This window comes from Silurus aristotelis (genome assembly GCF_946808225.1).
Source record: "Silurus aristotelis genome assembly, chromosome: 10".
NCBI classification, from domain to species: Eukaryota; Metazoa; Chordata; class Actinopteri; order Siluriformes; family Siluridae; genus Silurus; species Silurus aristotelis.
The window spans coordinates 7,025,959-7,045,138 of record NC_139583.1 but is presented as its reverse complement, the minus strand read 5'-3'; the positions used below and the strand labels follow the sequence as shown (position 1 = coordinate 7,045,138).

Here is a 19,180-nt window from a genome sequence, read left to right as displayed (position 1 = left end):
TTAGTGTGTTATTAGGGCTGGGTGATATATTGTTATGTTTTCAGTATTTTCATCGGTTTTGTCAGAGCAGATTTACTAAAACGATTGTGAAGATCGTAATAATTTTGGAAAAAAAAAAATTCATACAAAGAACAGCTGTAAACTGTAAACCTGGCTTTCCCAATTTGCATAAAAATAAATAGATACAGTAGCAGGTAACAAGCTGCACATTTGTTTTTATAACATTTCTGATTTATTATAATTTTAGCTTTACTTTCCATTTATTTTGATCTAGTTTGTATTAAAATTCAATAGTTTTTCATGTTTCACACTTTTTTAACTCCAGCAAACTCAAACACTGCACTGGCTGCTGGGTATCGCACCACGTCCTAATAATATTTGATCGGTATCTCAGTCAAACTGCTTTACAATGCTGTGTGTGGAGATTGATGTCATGTGATCTTGTACAGCAGGGATGTACAGTAGCAGGATGTACAGGTGGGTTATAAAACCATTCATTCTTCGTACCAGGGTTGCGGTTGGAAAGAAAGTCGAACCGGAAATACGATCTAACTCTGCCTATTTCAGTTCATCTCAGTTCAGTTCAGTTCATATTTATTTGTTTTTATCGAAGGCACTTTGGTTGCAGCATACAAGAAAATCACATGAGATATAAGACATAAGACAACTCAAACACACGATACAAACACACAGTTTCTTCAAGAAATATTAACTTTAACTTCAAAAAAAGAATGGAAAGGATGGAAAAGATGGAAAGAAAGGGGGTGGAGCTTGTGGCAGATACTCATGAGTGGTGCAGTTCAGAGTTGTTACTGTGAATGAACTTTACTGTGAAAATAAAAAATGCATAAACATCATTGGTTCATCTTGCTAGCTAGCATCTGAGTGTCCATATCACTCGCTTTGTGATGCGTTCCACTCAGTGTTACTGTGCTAAATGACCACACTGTGTTACTCTGTATTACACGTTCCTCATGCAGAGTGTATGCCTTGGACCTGTATGTGCTCTATGTGCTGTCTATGATATGATCAAGCTGTGCTATAACACTGGTCCATGGCTGCATGTTGTCTCAAATTCCGCAACATGGCTAGTTTGGGATTATTAGTGGAGGTGGTTAGGATTGCTGCTCATTTTGTTTTTGTGCAGCAGTGTTCGAAATAGAGATGATTTTTTGTAAGATGACATCATAAAGAGAAAAGTTTATGGATTAAACTATTGAGAAACTACATATTATGAATGAACTCTGCTAGAAACAGACTCATTTGTTTTACCTTCCTTTTCCTTTTCTTTTCGTCCCTGTTTACATATGTAAGTTTGTTTTTGTGCGTGTGTGTGTGTGTGTGTGTGTGTGTGTGTGTGTGTGTGTGTGTGTGTGTGTGTGTGCGTGTGTGTGTGTGTGCACCATTGCTCATTTTCTTGGCTTATGTGTCACTCTGCTCTTGTATCCGAACATGCTTCATTTCAGAAAATCAGTCAAACACAGTGGAAGGTAAAGAACATTGCATTTCTCCTCCTACACTTGATGACACACACACACACACACACACACACACACGAACACCTATATTAATACCATGCGCCAATCCTCCAAATGAGAACACCAGAGGTCACACACACCCCATGCCTGTGCTTTAGTTCTGGGCAGCAAGTGCCATTGAACCCGGCGAGTGCCAGGACGGCCACTGCGCTGCCGGTGGATGTGATGCTATGAGTTGGTGGCATTCTGCCTTTTGTGACAAAAGATTTGCCAGCAAAACCATATGCAGGAATACGTCACAATATTCGGACATAACAGAGCCATATGTTAAAAAAATGGGGTTAATATTTTATAATATTATAAATATATATATATATATATATATATATATATATATATATATATATATATATATATATATATATATATATATATATATATATATAAAATGTGTTTCTCCAACAGCATGCTGTATGTAGCAGTGGTGGACAGTAACAAAGTGACTGTAATTCATTCACTGTACTTAAAGTAGCTTTTTTTGCAAATCTGTTCTTCCATTTAGGGGGACTTTTACTTTATTTTCACTACATTTTAAAGTCAAATATCAATTAGATTATAAATTAGATATTTAGATATAGGGGGAGTGGTGGCTCCAGCGGTTAAGGCGCTGGGTTGCCGATCGGAAGGTCTGGGGTTCAAGCCCCGGTATCGCCAAGCTGCCACTCTTGGGCCCTTGAGCAAGGCCCTTAACCCTCTATGCTCCAGGGGTCCCTTACGAGGGAAATATCAAGGTCTGTGACGTGGGGCCACCTTCCCGTGGGCTCACCACCTGCAGGAGAGACCGTAAGGGACGGTGCTGTGAGGATTGGGCAGCAGTCGAAGGCGGGGACCTGCTTAGACTGCTGCCCCTGCGACCCGAATTACGGATAAGCGGGAGAAAATGAATGAATGAACATTTGAGGGCAAATACTTTTGTCCTTTTACTCAAATGAAAGTTCAAAGGGAGCACTTGACTTTTACTTAAGTCACTTGAGGCACTGGTATGTAGTGCAATTAAACTTGATACAGTGTGAAAATTGTGGGGATTTTTAGATTAAAACGAGTTGCAGACACTGAGTGAAGTGTTTATCTAGTGTCATTTCTAGTTTATTAATCTTAAAAATCACACGACATTTGATGAATTATAATGGTCAAATCGATACGAGGAATGGATGCACTATATAAACAGTATGACAAAGTTTAATTTGCCTTGAGAGATGTTCACATGCAAAGCAGTAATTCCTTTTCTTTATTTATAAGCATCAAATTTACTGTTCATCTCAAATTGTTACCTTTTCCTGATAATATTCATGTTTTATGCAAAACACGTTACACGTTTTTGTCCATGCATGACGATAGAACAAAGCTCTGTGCTATTGTTCCCCAGCTTCGTGAACGCTCCGAGCCACAGCGGCCTCGGTCTCACCACCATCACTCTCCTGATCCATTTATAATGCCCCTCCTCTAATCTGCATTCATTAATGCAGAAGTTACTGATAGTGAACGCCATCTTGACTGGCCCATTTTCCGAGCGAGAGGCACAGACAAATCCATCCAAAAGGCTGCCGAATGACATCCAGCCCTGCCTGATTACACACCTTTACTGAACACCTGAGATTCAGCGCTCAAGCTGCTTTAACACGATCTGGAACTGATCTCAGAACAGTAGGCATTCACCTCTTGTCTCGTTGCTTGCAGTTACTAATTCTATAAAGCACCTTTTTTCACACTAGCTAAAAAAAATTAATGAGGAGTGAAATGTAATCGCTCCCAACTTATTCTCGGGTCCTGCAGATCAGAGCGAGAGAATGAAAATTGCTTCCCAGCCTGTAATAGCTGTGTAACTGAAGCCCACGTCGTTTAGACAGAAGGATCTGAGGTCACGGTGAGGATACGTTCCCGGGATTCAAACTAGGTTTGTTTTGATTATTTAGCATTTCAATTTGTGTTGACCAACACCATCACGCTGCGAAATCTCCCACACGTTCTCACGCCTTTTCTTCTTCCCGAAAAGAATTGCTCATCTCTCCTTCTCGCATTCTCCATCTCTCATTGTCTGGTGTTGACACTGTGGAAAATGCATATGAAGAAATTCTGCTTGGTAAACATTAGTGTTTTGTTTTCTATTTTTGATTTTGATTCATTTATCCTCATTATACACGATTTGCAGTTACAGCTCCAGCTTTTTCAATGCTTGTTCTGGGCCTTTCTGGACCCATTACCTGCCTTTCACGCTCTAAACCAGGTGTTCCAAAACTTTTTTCTGTAAGGGCCACATAATTTTTGTTTTCTTTAATGGGAGGCCGGATCAGTCTGACATGGGCCGGAGTCGCTTCCAGTGTTATTGTGGAGATTTTGTATGATTTAAAATGTATTTATTACGCCTCCTAATGCTAGATTAGTTTTCTTATTTTGTTGTGTACTGTACAGACAAATAGGCATTATTACTATTGCTTTATTACAACTAAGCATTACTATCATTATTACTATTTTCATAGCCATTGCTATTAAAATGTTAATGGTAAAATGTTAAAAACATTATCTTACTTATGCATATGCATATGGTTGGTTTGAATTTAACAAATAATTAGGCTCTGTTAATAATTCGAGTTATTATAACCAGGTTCTGTTAATAACTAGAACCCGATTACACCGATTCCGATAGCTAGGTTGGATCGTACTTGCCGATAACTGATTAATAAAAAACAAACATAATGGTCCATTGAATATTACTAAACATTATTACAAAAAAAAATGAATAAATAAAAAACTGAACTGAATCATGAAAATACACTAAAGGAAATAAATATGAATATATTTATTATTAAAAATAATTATATAATTAATAAATTATAAATAATAAATAAAGCACTCTCCATGAAGCATGCCATCTCACACGTAAAAACAAGCAGCACATATTGTCAGTGATTCGCCCCTAGAGGCCGATCTCGTAACGGCAGTGGCCCGGGAACCGGAAAAACTATCGCATGGATTTTTGCCAATACCTCCAGCAATAAACTATTGGCAAAATAATAATACAGCCTTAACGTCTATTAATAACTCAGAGAAAATATAGTTTGAAAGCCAGCCTTTATTATCAAATACAGATATGATATGAGTAAAACATACATTTTAAATTATATTTGGCCCATGGGCTATAGTTTGGGGACCTCTGCTCTAAACAAGTCTTGGATCAGTCCTTCTTGGACTCTACAAGCCAGTCTGCATTACAAACATATCCTGAATATAGCTAGATCTATCTAATATTATAAAACTAATATATTATTTCGTTATGGGAAATAATGAATTTTCAGTTCTCCGGATTTAGTAGGCAGGTTGGCTGCTGTGAATTGTCCCTTGCTGTGAAGTTTGCGAGTGTGTGTCTGTGTGTGTGTGTACTGCAATGAAATGGCATCCCATACATATGATGTACTGTATGTCAATTTATGCTCTGTGTTTTTCTGGGATAGGCTCTGAATCCAACATGACTCTGAGAGGTTTCGCCTGCTCTAACAAACCTCTACCCAAGCAGGATGAAACTAGTAATTATCTAATTAGCTGAAAATCCATTTAAAGCCACAGTACTACTCTGCACCATCATGCAAACCCGTACACTCTCTCATGTTTGTCTAGACAGTTTTGCGTTTGTCTGCACTGACACTGTCTGGACTGACTAGGACATTTCAGATGTCCTCACCCTTCGTCACTGCACTGACAGCCTATGTAGGTTGGTAGATTTTTCTGAAGGTAAAGAGATCGCTAGATGCTATACTAGAGGATATAATGGATATACAGGTGGTATTCAAAAGTTTTGGTGCTAACTGGTGCTATTCTAACCATGTCTGCGATTTCATAATGGAAGTAAGCAGCACAGCAAGTTAGAACAAAAGAGCAAACAAGAAATTCTGCATGATACCGGGCAAATCTGCCACAGAGACGTTTGACATGACATACGTTTAGCGTACGGTGAAACGGCAACGAGGCGTTCGCTGTGTTTTCCATGCGAGAGATCAGGAAGACATTTAACGAGCTCAACCACGAAAATGACGAAACCATTCGGCTACATGTGCATGATGATTGTCAGAGAACGATCCACATGATCTCAATTCCGCACCCCACTCGTCAGATTTGCTTCTTGTGGCACTCTTCCTGAAGATTCAGTGCAAAAAGCAGAAATTGCTTGACACGCAATTACAATAGAAGACTTCCTTATGTATTTGTTTTTTCTTTGTTCAAAATAAATATCACCAGTTTACTTTACAGTCATCTCTACTCGTTTTTCTTTTACATGTAAACGACACAATAATATCACCACTAACACCAGTGGTGGTGAAGTACAAGAAGAAATATAGGAGCATTCACCACTACAAGTACTTTCTTATAAACAGAGCTAGTCTAGACACTTTTTGTTACCAATTTGTACATATGTGTATGTTCAAGTTTATTTCCATAGTGCTTTTCACAATGGACATTGTCTCAAAGCAGTTTTACAAAATTTAAGAATAAAAGTGAATTATGTGTATCTTTTCCTGATGAGAAGTCTGGGACGACTGTTGGCATCTACATCTATGAAGGTCCATAATCTTCATAAGGTGGGACACAACTGCAGCTGGCGCAAGCCTCAGGATGGGTGGAAATAGAAAAGCAGTGGAGAGAATTTCGCATAGCTGCTGTTCATAATTTTAACAAGCACAAGTTGATCATGTGCATTTGATCAGATGTACCAGAGCACAAGCTTATGATATGTGATGTGTTATGTGTAGGCTTCGCTAAAAAGATACGTCTTTAATCTGCACTTAAACTGGGTGAGTGTGTCTGAGCCCTGAACACTGTCAGGAAGACTATTCCAAAGTTAAGGAGCTAAATGTGAAAATGCTCCACCACCTTAATGGACTTTGTTATTCTAGGAACTTCTAGAAGTCCAGTTTTGAGATCTCAAGGAGCGTGACGGATTGTAACCTGTTAAAAGTCTGGATAGATACATGGGAGCCAAACCGTTTAGGGCTTTGTAAGTAAGTAGCAGTAGTTTGTAGTCGATTTGAAACTTAACAGGTAGCCAGTTTAGGGATGATTAGATTGGGGTTATATGTTCATATTTTCTCAACCTTGTGAGAACTCTGGCTGCTGCATTCTGGACTAACTGTAGATTGTTTATTAATGATGCAGGACATCCACTTAGTAATGCATTACAATAGTCCAGTCTGGAATCCATGAATGCATGGACGAGCTTCTCTCCTTCATATATAGACAAAATGTTTCTTAGCTTAGCAATATTTCTAAGTTGGAAGAAGACTGTTTTTGTAATATAGGTGATGTGATTTTCAACAGTACAGTACATCCCTCTAAATGCAGGTTGAGATGCTGGAGCTTCTGTGTACTGGTTTTTGGTCTGATGAGCAATATCTCTGTCTTATCAGAATTTAACAATAGAAAGTGATAGAAAGTCATCCAATCATTTAATTCTTTAACACACTCAGTCAACCTGGTCAATTGAGCTGCATCGTCTGGTTTCGATGAAATATATAGCTTGGTATTATCGGCACAGTGAAAACAAATCCCATACCTTCTAATAATATATCCCAAGGGCAGCATGCAAACTGTTAAAAGCAGGGGTCCTAGATCTGAACCTTGTGGCATATTTAACTTGGATCAACCTGCATAGTTCTCCATTGGAATCTACAAAATGGTAACGATCAAACAGGTAGGATTTATACCAGCTTAATGCCTGTTCCTGAATGATAATGTAATTCTGTAAGAGTATGTGTGTGAGACTGAGTGAGTGAATTCATGTCAATTATTTTTAAGGTATAGAGATGAATAAAAGAAAACATTTTACAGCAACTGTGTTCAATTATGCTGCCATTCCTTCATACCTAATGATACTTTCTATTTTCTTTTTGGTTGATGGCATATGCAGAAAGAATGCCAGTGTGAGGATAAAAATGCTAATCTTTTCCCTATATCATGTCTGCAAAATAGTTATGCTTTAGGTTTATTAGGAAAGAACATAAAGGACATTAGTAATTGTTGTTTTTTTCTTACTATAAGATACCTCATGGTTTGTATGACCCGCATTTTCACACCGTAGAGTTTCTGACTAAACTTTAGTAGTCAATGGAAAGTTTTGGTAGTCCAGGTGATCTGAGGTGAACAAGAACCTAAATACAGCTGAAGGAAATTTACTTGACATTGATCTCTATTGGTATACCAGGGTTTTACACCGTTCTTGAGCATTTTGTTGCATACATGATTGTTAATATTCCATGCACATTGACTGCCTCAGAGTCATTAATCATGTTTGCGAATGTCTAATCTGGCTGTTATTTGCAGCCACTCTATTTTCATGGCTGTCTGGAAGATGAATACGTACAGACGAAGTACAATTGGCTCTTTTGGTTCCATAAATTGGTGCGAGAATGGAAACTGCCCTCAGGACCTGATACAGCTTAGTACCGTATGCACCAGACCTCGACAACCCTGAATTACTGGCAGATCTGTTTAGAGATCTAAGTAATAGTCGTTTGTTAGACATACATGTATTCTTTTTTGTTGAGGGTATCAGTGTTGTATTACATTAAACGTTCAGAGTATGGGATTTTGAAGTAAATTGATACTGCAATTCTGTACAGCATTCTATAAATTTGAATGTGTAATTTCTCTTCAGTGTAATAAAGCATCAATAAAGGTCATGCATTGTGTAGTTTGGAATTCCTGTATAAAATCAAACTTTCTGCACTGTCTGAATGTCTGTCCATGATGTCGAAGGCAGCTGTCTTCAGGAAACGAACATGCATCTTCACGTATCTTAGCAACAGGTGCCTCTGGTTTACTTTTATATGTGCGCTTAACAAATGATGTGACATTTGAAGGGATGCGAAAATCTCTCTTTGTTGAGATCAGGCCTGGATTTGGACTTTGTGACCCAAATAAGCTCTTCGGTAGGGATATAGTTGTTTTTGAAGATTTACATAGAACTTCAATTTCCCCTGGAACCAAATAACCTATTCAGCCGAAGACGAGTCTGCTTTCTGTAATAGAATCTGCGTTGAACGACTGTACATTATCTCTGGTTCATTTGTACACCCAATTGTATAGCGGGTTAGGAGATGCTGTGGCTTATTGCACGTGTTGTAAAGATAGAGGCATATCAAATAGATGGGGGTGGATGTAATAAATTAGCTTACTGTTCACTTAGTTTTGATTTAGGCTAAATTAATCATTGCTGTTTTCAGAAATATATCCGTTATAAAGGCTTGCTCTTGGTGTTATCAGTTGCTGTCTTACCAGCCCTTTCTTAGCACAAATGGAATTTTCTGCTGACTAATGCTTAAATGTGCTCTTTTGGTAAATCCAATCTTAATAAATCCATCAGTTAACCCTATTGGACAAGTGGACACTCCATTGTGCTTCCCAGTCTTTTTTTTTTTGGAATCCTCATAGGCTATAATTGAATAGATAATGTAATGTAGCAAGCTAGTTAGCTAATTAGCTGCATGAATACCAACTAAGATCAATGAACTAGAATGCGTACAATATACACAATATGGACAAATGTTTATCGACACTGGACCATAAGATCGGTATGTATATGTACTTTTTAAACATCCCATTCCACAGTTAATCCCTGTTTCCTGTCAAGAGTCAAGTCAAAAATAAAACAACATAGAGCGACATCACACAACATAAAGCTACATACAGTACAGAACACAGAGCTAGGTGCTAAATTAAGTGTACTAGCTACATAAAGTGCATTGTGTGCAACCGGATGCAAACAGTGCAAGACAAAGACAGTGCAGACAGACAACACAAGACAGTGTGTGTTGTGTTGAATGCTGAACTTAAGTCTATGAACAGCATTCGAATGTATGTGTCCTTATTGCCTCATGATGAGCCTCTTGTAGCACTTTATCACAATGGGTTTGAGTGCAACACGACAATAACCATTGAGGCAGGAGACTATACTTCTTTAGCACTTGGACGATGCTCGTTGTCTTGAGGCATGTAGGAACAACAGCACTGCTTAGGGAGAGGGTAAGGATGTCAGTGAAGACATCTGCTAGCTGTTCTGCACATTCCCTGAGCACTCTGCCAGGAATGTTGTCTGGTCCAGCAAGCTTCTGTGGGTTAACTCTGCATAGACTTTTCCTCGCTTCAGCCGTGGATAGACTGAGCACCTGGCCGTTGGGAAGAGGGGTGGTCTACCTTGCCGCCATATTGTTTTGCACCTCAAACCAGGCGTAGAAGTGAGGCATTACGATCACTAGTGGGTGAAGTTGTCTTGGTGATCGCCTGGATGCCCTGCCACAATCACCGCATGCGCATTCCTGTATAAAAACCTTCAATCTTCTGGTAAAATGTTTCACTAGATTTTGGAGATTTTTGTTAATTCAGACACAAGGGTGTTAGTAAAGTCAGGTGCCTTATTTAGGTGAAGTGAGGTGAGGAGGCCTAGGTTGCGTCGATGTTCCGATTGATCCCAGTGGTGTTTAATAGGGTTAAGTGTCAAAGCCCTATAGACTTCCCACTATGCAAAGCATATATTCATAGAGCTGGTTTTGTGCACAGGAGCACTGTCATGCTAGAACAGGTTTGGGTATCCTAGTTCATTATAAGGGAAGAATTTCATGCTACCACATTCAAGAACATCCTATACAATTGTGTACCCCCAACATTTTGCGAAAGAAACACATATGGCTGGAAAAGTCAGGTGTCCCAATACCTTTGTCAATATAGTGTATGATGCACTTTGCTGATCAAACTTTAAGCAGTACTTTGTCTTTGCATTGCATGTAAACATTATCATTCAGGCCTGGCTAACATTTTTATTTTCTCTTAAAAGCCAAGGTGACTGCATGGTGTGCTAGCAGGAAAGTTATGTGACAGCTTTACACCAGCCAGTAAAAATCATTTTACCATTAACCAGATTGAACCTCAGTGGATGTGTGTGTAGCAGCAGGTGGTGGAATTCAGAGTGACTAGTGTGCACTATAGTTACCGCATCGAGATCTTTCACACCATGGTAATGCACATTAGGTTTAAACACAGCGACATTCCCAACACAAAACTTTAACTAGACTTGAAAACTTAAGGAGTTTTTCTTTTTTCTTTTTTCGGTTCAATTTGTCTACTGGGACACTGCAAATTAAAAACTAATAGCCCGGACACAAAACCTGCTTGTCCCAGGGGCCTGAGGTAGTGATTTGTCTACAGTTGTATACATAAGGACACTAGAGTGGAACATGAGGTGTTGAGCAGGAACACATTTTTTTTTGTAATATGTATGAGACAAGTACATTGCAGTAAAATATACATAGCTAGCCTCTTTACTCAGACAAAAGGGCTGTGACTACTGTTTTACATGCTGAACAAAGAAATGCAATTATAAACGCTTATATTACACACACACACACACACGTACACACAAATAAACACGTTAAATGAATGATTTGGCAAAGAATATTTAAAGAAATGTTATATTTACTCCACATGCAGGCTCATCGCTGGGACATTAGTCGTGTCCTCATGTTAGCACCGGGACTGTGTGGCTAGACAAATCTGAGTCATACAAATTCTCATCCATAAATAAATGCCCACACACCATAAATATATGACTCAGCCCACATCAAGTTCCTCAGTAATGTCAGACCTGTGGTATGTGATGGTTTATGACACAGTGTGCTTAATGTAGTGAATAAACTTTCGACTGCAACATTATTAGACAACCTGGAGAACCTTTTCCCTGCAATAGATCAATTTGGCATACGTGTCGGTTAGTTTACTCATTTTAAGATTCAAGATTATTATTTGTCACAAACATTAGTTTGTAACACAGTAGTTATATACAGAATACAACTTGCAGTGAAATGTAAACCTGATTGGCTGCTCCAGTGATGGGCCGTGCATTTGGTACCTGGGCCTTCAGTGGGGACGTACCTGACTTAATCCACCTCTTAATACCACCACTATCATGTCACAATTATAGAAATACTATCATCAATACTATACAAAATGCAATATAACAACGCGTGGCCTTCCACCTTTTCACCATTATGGAGAATTTTCCTCAATACCTTGCGGACTCTTTGCTTTCATTCATTCGATCTCTGTTTGTTCTGTATCCTACTGATTTTGCCTACCACATGATTAATAATGCACTGTTATTAAGGAAAGGCAGTTCTTTTACGCCACTGATTAGATCTGCATACATGAGCAAGTGTTTGTGTGTTTGTCTGTTTGATTAATTAGCTTGATGGGGATAGACTGCGCAGACACACGCCGATGTTATGGCTATGCACCAGCACTAACTGTTTTTGTGCTGATTAACATTGGGCTGCTTATGATCACCTGTTATTTGGATCAGCTATTGTTAGTTTCTTATCATTAATAGTGACGGCACTCTGAAAGGTCACACTTTCTTACCGTCTATAGAAGCGTGCATAGCCATGTGTGCATTAGTGTGTATGTGCTCTATGTGTGTTCCTTAATCTCAAGGTTAACGTGTCCTAAGTGCAGCGTGACTTCCTTGTAATAGAGCAGCACCTGTACCCATCTATAACCTTACATCTTCTCAACCCTTTGCCCCCTGCCATCCATACCACCTGTCTCTCTCTCTCTCTCTCTCTCTCTCTCTCTCTCTTTCTCACACACACACACATTCATCCATCCCATATTTTCACACTCATAGCCCTGTGCTTCCAGACACAACCTGCCCAACACAAAACAACCTTCTGTTCTAGGCATTTCTTACATCATCTCCTGTCTCACTTTCCCTTCTTCCCCCCCTTCTATATTTCTCCATTTCCATTTTACTTCCACCAGAATAGTTTGCGACTGTAGGTCAAAAACAGGTTAAAAAAATCATAGTGATTTATTGCTGTCTGTTTATTACCTTGCACACAGAGTTTTGCTTAACCGTTACACGCGATCATTTCTTGGCTACCCTAACTGACATGCTGTTTGGGTTTTGACATCTCACATGTTGTTGACATCAGTTCTGTCTTAGGCTCAAAGTGTCCGGGCTTACTGAGCCGCTAACTGTTCCTAAGGACAGACTACAGGCACGCACAAAAGCCTATCGATTAGCTGTCTCTGATTGATGTGCTGATAAGCCGAGTGTCATGCACGGACTGGAAAAGGCTGTGGGTGTGGGCCAGACATGGTTTGACACAGTGGCAGTCTTCTTCTGACTGGAAAATCACTTAATATTACAGGCACTGTCAGTAGGTCCAGGGTATTGGAGCTACCTTTCATACTAATAGTACATTAGATACTAAATCATTCGCAGTGGTTAATGAGTAATATACTGTACTGTATGGTATGTAATGGTATAGCAGAGTGCTTCACCTGCATGGGGTAAGATTGGTCTTGGAGTTTACTACTGTATCAATGATAAGCTCTGTTATGATGTGGTGGCTTTTACTCATTTTGCTGGCATGGTTTGGGCCAAGGGTCGCCAAACTACACCCCACATTTGGAACGGCCCTCTAAAGAATGCCAAAGACGTATTTTTATGGCTGGCTTTTAAATTAAAATTCAACTTAGTTATTACCAGAGGTCAAAGCACCAGTAGCTGGAACTATTGGCTATAAGCAAAAATCGGTATCAATACTTTTTTCCCTGTCTTTACGAGAGCGGCATCTAGAGGCGAATCACTGACGCGAATTTCTGATTGTTCTGACAGCGTCTTGCACAGAGAGCGCTATATTATATTTATTATTTATTCATTATATAATTATATTTATTAAGGCATGTATTCATATTTAATTCCTTTAGCACATTTTTATGATTTAGTAAATTTTTTTATTTAATATTTTCGTAATGAAATTCAGTATTATTTTACATGGAAGGTTATGTTTGTTTGTTTTTTATCCAATATCCATTTTAAATAAATCGGTTGATTATTTAAGTACAATCCAACCTAGCTATCAGTATCGGTAAAATCCACTATCAGTCGACCTCTAGATATTAAAAGAGCCTAATTATTTGTTAGATTCACCCACCAATCATATGCATAAGTAGATGTTTTGATTTCAATATTAATTCAAATGAAATAATACAATTATAGTAATAATGCAATCTGGCAGATCTGCAATAAAGATCATTTGTCTATATGATCTAGCATTAGGAGGCATAATAAATACATTTAAAATAATATAATAATATAATATTATCTCCACAATAATACTGGTTGTTATTCCGACCCATTTTTCTGTTACAGACCGACCCAGCCCCCAATAAAGAAAGGAAAAATGATGTGGCCCTCACAGAAAAAAAGTTTGGAGACCCCTGATTTGGGCCCATTAGAGATGATTCACCGCAAATCAATGCATAGATATTTCACTGATTTATCCACTGATAAAACATTTCGATGGGAGCAGCTCCTTTGAGAATGACTCTGCCACACCCGCTAGTCACAAGGGCTCCCTGAACATTTGGATAACTTTGAAAATGATGTAAATATACGCATTTACTAAAACTCAACCCAATCATAAAACTAGCTATTAATAGTTTCAGAGCAACAAGTTAGACAGTAAATGTGGCATTCATATTTTTCCGTGTAAAATATGTAAAATAATTTATATAAGAATATGACTGCTGATATTCTTCTTAATATTTTGTTGTATATTATATAATTACATGTATATTGCGTATAGGCAAATACAGCAATCAAAGTGAATTGAAATATATTGTTTTTGGCAGTGGACACAGTATGTTCTATGTCCTTTGAGCTGTTTGTTTTTCAAACAGGAAGTAATTAATTAGTTCATTATGGACTATTCATCATTATCTAACTGAATAACCGCTAATTGAAAGGCAACCGCAGGCCCTGGTTGGAGCATTTTTATTCTCTGCTGCTTTATCCTTTTATTCTCAATGGAAATGTTACTCAATTTCTCCCAGTGTAACCGCACTCTGTTCATCCCGAAGCATACGACAGAATCACAAGCCTCCCAGGGTGCATCATGCACGGAAAAGAATGCCTCGTTCAGATGGCTGAGTGCATGGCTGCAGGTCTAGCGCACCTGTCTACATGCTGTCAGAGCAAAATAAGACTTGATGGCTTTTCATCTTTCCTTCTTTCTTTTATATGTCTGTAGGAGATAGAGAGAGCAAGGAAAGAAGAGAAGCAGCACAGTGTTCATGGCTGTATGTTAATAGCTTCTGTTCATTGCCGAAGCATTTTAAAACATCAGCTCTTTTAGTGCTGTAATGAAACCATTTTTTTTTTTTTGTTGGAGGATCTGAAGGTACTATAAGGAACTGGTCAGATTGAATGCAAATAACATTGGGGGAAAAAAGCCACTTACTTGAATGGGGCATCACAATGAAACCTAAAAAAAAAAGATTCTGCTTCCAGTAGCAGTTTGTTTTACTCTGTTTGTGAAACAATGCTGGATTAGGCAGAGATCTGGGTGGGGAAGTTAGAGCATGCAGGTATGGGGTGGCGATAATGTTAGAGTGTATAGGGGTGGGGTGGCGATAATGTTAGAGTGTATAGGGGTGGGGTGGCGATAATGTTAGAGTGTATAGGGGTGGGGTGGCGATAATGTTAGAGTGTATAGGGGTGGGGTGGGGATAATGTTAATGGATAGGGGTGGGGATAATGTTATTGTGTATAGGGATGGGGTGGGGATAATGTTAGTGGATAGGGGTGGGGATAATTTTATTGTGTATAGGGATGGGGTGGCGATAATGTTAGAGTGTATAGGGATGGGGTGGCGATAATGTTAGAGTGTATAGGGGTGGGGTGGCGATAATGTTAGAGTGTATAGGGGTGGGGTGGCGATAATGTTAGAGTGTATAGGGGTGGGGTGGCGATAATGTTAGAGTGTATAGGGGTGGGGTGGGGATAATGTTAGAGTGTATAGGGGTGGGGTGGCGATAATGTTAGTGTATAGGGGTGGGGTGGGGATAATGTTAGAGTGTATAGGGGTGGGGTGGCGATAATGTTAGAGTGTATAGGGGTGGGGTGGCGATAATGTTAGAGTGTATAGGGGTGGGGTGGCGATAATGTTAGAGTGTATAGGGGTGGGGTGGCGATAATGTTAGAGTGTATAGGGGTGGGGTGGCGATAATGTTAGAGTGTATAGGGGTGGGGTGGCGATAATGTTAGAGTGTATAGGGATGGGGTGGCGATAATGTTAGAGTGTATAGGGGTGGGGTGGCGATAATGTTAGAGTGTATAGGGGTGGGGTGGCGATAATGTTAGAGTGTATAGGGGTGGGGTGGGGATAATGTTAGAGTGTATAGGGGTGGGGTGGCGATAATGTTAGAGTGTATAGGGGTGGGGTGGGGATAATGTTAATGGATAGGGGTGGGGATAATGTTATTGTGTATAGGGATGGGGTGGGGATAATGTTAGTGGATAGGGGTGGGGATAATGTTATTGTGTATAGGGATGGGGTGGGGATAATGTTAGAGTGTATAGGGGTGGGGTGGCGATAATGTTAGAGTGTATAGGGGTGGGGTGGCGATAATGTTAGAGTGTATAGGGGTGGGGTGGCGATAATGTTAGAGTGTATAGGGGTGGGGTGGCGATAATGTTAGAGTGTATAGGGGTGGGGTGGCGATAATGTTAGAGTGTATAGGGGTGGGGTGGGGATAATGTTAGAGTGTATAGGGGTGGGGTGGGGATAATGTTAGAGTGTATAGGGGTGGGGTGGCGATAATGTTAGAGTGTATAGGGGTGGGGTGGCGATAATGTTAGAGTGTATAGGGGTGGGGTGGCGATAATGTTAGAGTGTATAGGGGTGGGTGGCGATAATGTTAGAGTGTATAGGGGTGGGGTGGCGATAATGTTAGAGTGTATAGGGGTGGGGTGGCGATAATGTTAGAGTGTATAGGGGTGGGGTGGCGATAATGTTAGAGTGTATAGGGGTGGGGTGGGGATAATGTTAGAGTGTATAGGGGTGGGGTGGCGATAATGTTAGAGTGTATAGGGGTGGGGTGGGGATAATGTTAGAGTGTATAGGGGTGGGGTGGGGATAATGTTAATGGATAGGGGTGGGGATAATGTTATTGTGTATAGGGATGGGGTGGGGATAATGTTAGTGGATAGGGGTGGGGATAATGTTATTGTGTATAGGGATGGGGTGGGGATAATGTTAGAGTGTATAGGGGTGGGGTGGCGATAATGTTAGAGTGTATAGGGGTGGGGTGGCGATAAAGTTAGAGTGTATAGGGGTGGGGTGGCGATAATGTTAGAGTGTATAGGGGTGGGGTGGCGATAATGTTAGAGTGTATAGGGGTGGGGTGGCGATAATGTTAGAGTGTATAGGGGTGGGGAGGGGATAATGTTAGAGTGTATAGGGGTGGGGTGGCGATAATGTTAGAGTGTATAGGGGTGGGGTGGGGATAATGTTAGAGTGTATAGGGGTGGGGTGGGGATAATGTTAGAGTGTATAGGGGTGGGGTGGGGATAATGTTAATAGATAGGGGTGGGGTGGGGTGGGGATAATGTTATTGTGTATAGGGATGGGGTGGGGATAATGTTTGAGTGTATAGGGATGGGGTGGGGATAATGGTTTTGTGTATAGGGATGGGGTGGGGATAATGTTAGTGGATAGGGGTGGGGATAATGTTATTGTGTATAGGGATGGGGTGGGGATAATGTTTGAGTGTATAGGGGTGGGGTGGGGATAATGTTAGTGGATAGGGGTGGGGATAATGTTATTGTGTATAGAGATGGGGTGGGGATAATGTTAGTGGATAGAGGTGGGGATAAAGTTATTGTGTATAGGGATGGGGTGGGGATAATGTTTGAGTGGATAGGGGTGGGGATAATGTTTGAGTGTATAGGGGTGGAGTGGGGATAATGTTAGTGGATAGAGGTGGGGATAAAGTTATTGTGTATAGGGATGGGGTGGGGATAATGTTTGAGTGGATAGGGGTGGGGATAATGTTTGAGTGTATAGGGGTGGAGTGGGGATAATGTTAGTGGATAGGGGTGGGGATAATGTTATTGTGTATAGAGATGGGGTGGGGATAATGTTAGTGGATAGGGGTGGGGATAATGTTATTGTGTATAGGGATGGGGTGGGGATAATGTTTGAGTGGATAGGGGTGGGGATAATGTTTGAGTGTATAGGGGTGGGGTGGGGATAATGTTAGTGGATAGGGGTGGGGATAATGTTATTGTGTATAGGGATGGGGTGGGGATAATGTTTGAGTGTATAGGGATGGGGATAATGTTAGAGTTTATAGGGGTGGGGTGGGGATAATGTTAGTGTATAGGGGTGAGGATAATGTTATTGTGTATAGGGATGGGGTGGGGATAATGTTTGAGTGTATAGGGATGGGGTGGGGATAATGTTTGGAGTGAGTAAGGGTGATGTTTGTATAGAGTGGGAATGGTGTTGCTGAGGAAAGGGTTCTTGGAGTGAGCAGGAATGGGTTAAGGATGGTGTTGGAGTGAGTGGGTATTTAGGTGTGTAGGAAAGTAGTAAAGAGGCTCTTGGAGCTTAAGGGCATGGAGTTTGAATGCTGCTGGAGGTTCAAGTATGATTATGGGGCAACAGCATTGGCATGACCTGCCATCTATCACAGCAGGTCCGGACCAGACCTCTTCAAAACACACTGCATTTGGGATAGTGCAGTGACATTCTCAAAAATGTGAAGTAGAACAAAAAAACATGGATATTCTGTAGTATGTCTCTGCTGTTAGACGTAGGTTCCTTCTCTTGCACACTTCTTTTTCCAGTGTACACAGGGAATTCCACTCAGGACTAGCATAAAAAGACAGGAATATTAGTATTGTTCTTGGAGTAGTGATCATAGACCTCATAGCAAATAGATTGATATAGAAATAAGTCCCATAAAACAGATTTGTAGATTGAACTAAAAAGCATGACTGACCATTGAATACACACAAACCCTGATTGTGATACACCAGTCCTGTCAGGAGGAATAAGCAAATAACCTATAATATTGTGAGAAGCTTGTGAAAGGCTACACCAAGTGTTTAATTCAAGTTCAAGCCTCAGTGTGTGATATGTAAACCTTTGGCCCCATCTGTAACTGACTAAGATCCGGATGTTAAATGCTTTAATTGATAGTCGAGGTCAGTGACTAGGTTATCGGTCTTTTTTACCATTGAGCCCATTCCAATTAATATCTAATCTTAATATTCCCTTGGCCAATTGCAATGTAGGAGTAAAAAAAAAACACTGGCTATGCAAAAGAGACTGTTCCATTTGAAACAAATTCAGCATTTACAAGTGCATGCGCCCTTGTGTGTATCCATATGTCAAAAACGCAAGGGTGGCAACCCTTACTGTGATTAACATGAAAAGCAGGGCTTGTGCCTGATCATGGCTATTTAAAAGTGGCAAATTAGAAAACAAAACATCATCTATGCTGAGGAAATGCTGGCCAGAGAATAAAACTGAAATGCATAAAGATTTGGAGAGAGATAGGCATGAATAAAGTTATTAACTTAAGGGAGATAGAGGAGAACATAACGACTGAGAGATTTTAGGATAGGTCTATTGAATGAAGACATTACTACAACTGAGAGAGATAGGAAAATGTGTGTGTGTGTGTGTGTGTGTGTGTGTGTGTGTGTGTGTGTGTGTGTGTGTGTGTGTGTGTGTGTGTGTGTGTCTGTGTGTGTGTGTGTGTGTGTGTGTGTGTGTGTGTGTGTGTGTGTGTGTGTCTGTGTGTGT

General features: G+C 40.1%; 1 protein-coding gene across 9 annotated transcripts in view; it reads left to right on the top strand.

Annotated features, from left to right (window-relative positions):
• Positions 1–19,180, top strand: part of shank3a (SH3 and multiple ankyrin repeat domains 3a) — a 272,211-nt gene that overhangs the window by 192,122 nt on the left and 60,909 nt on the right. The window lies entirely within an intron of this gene.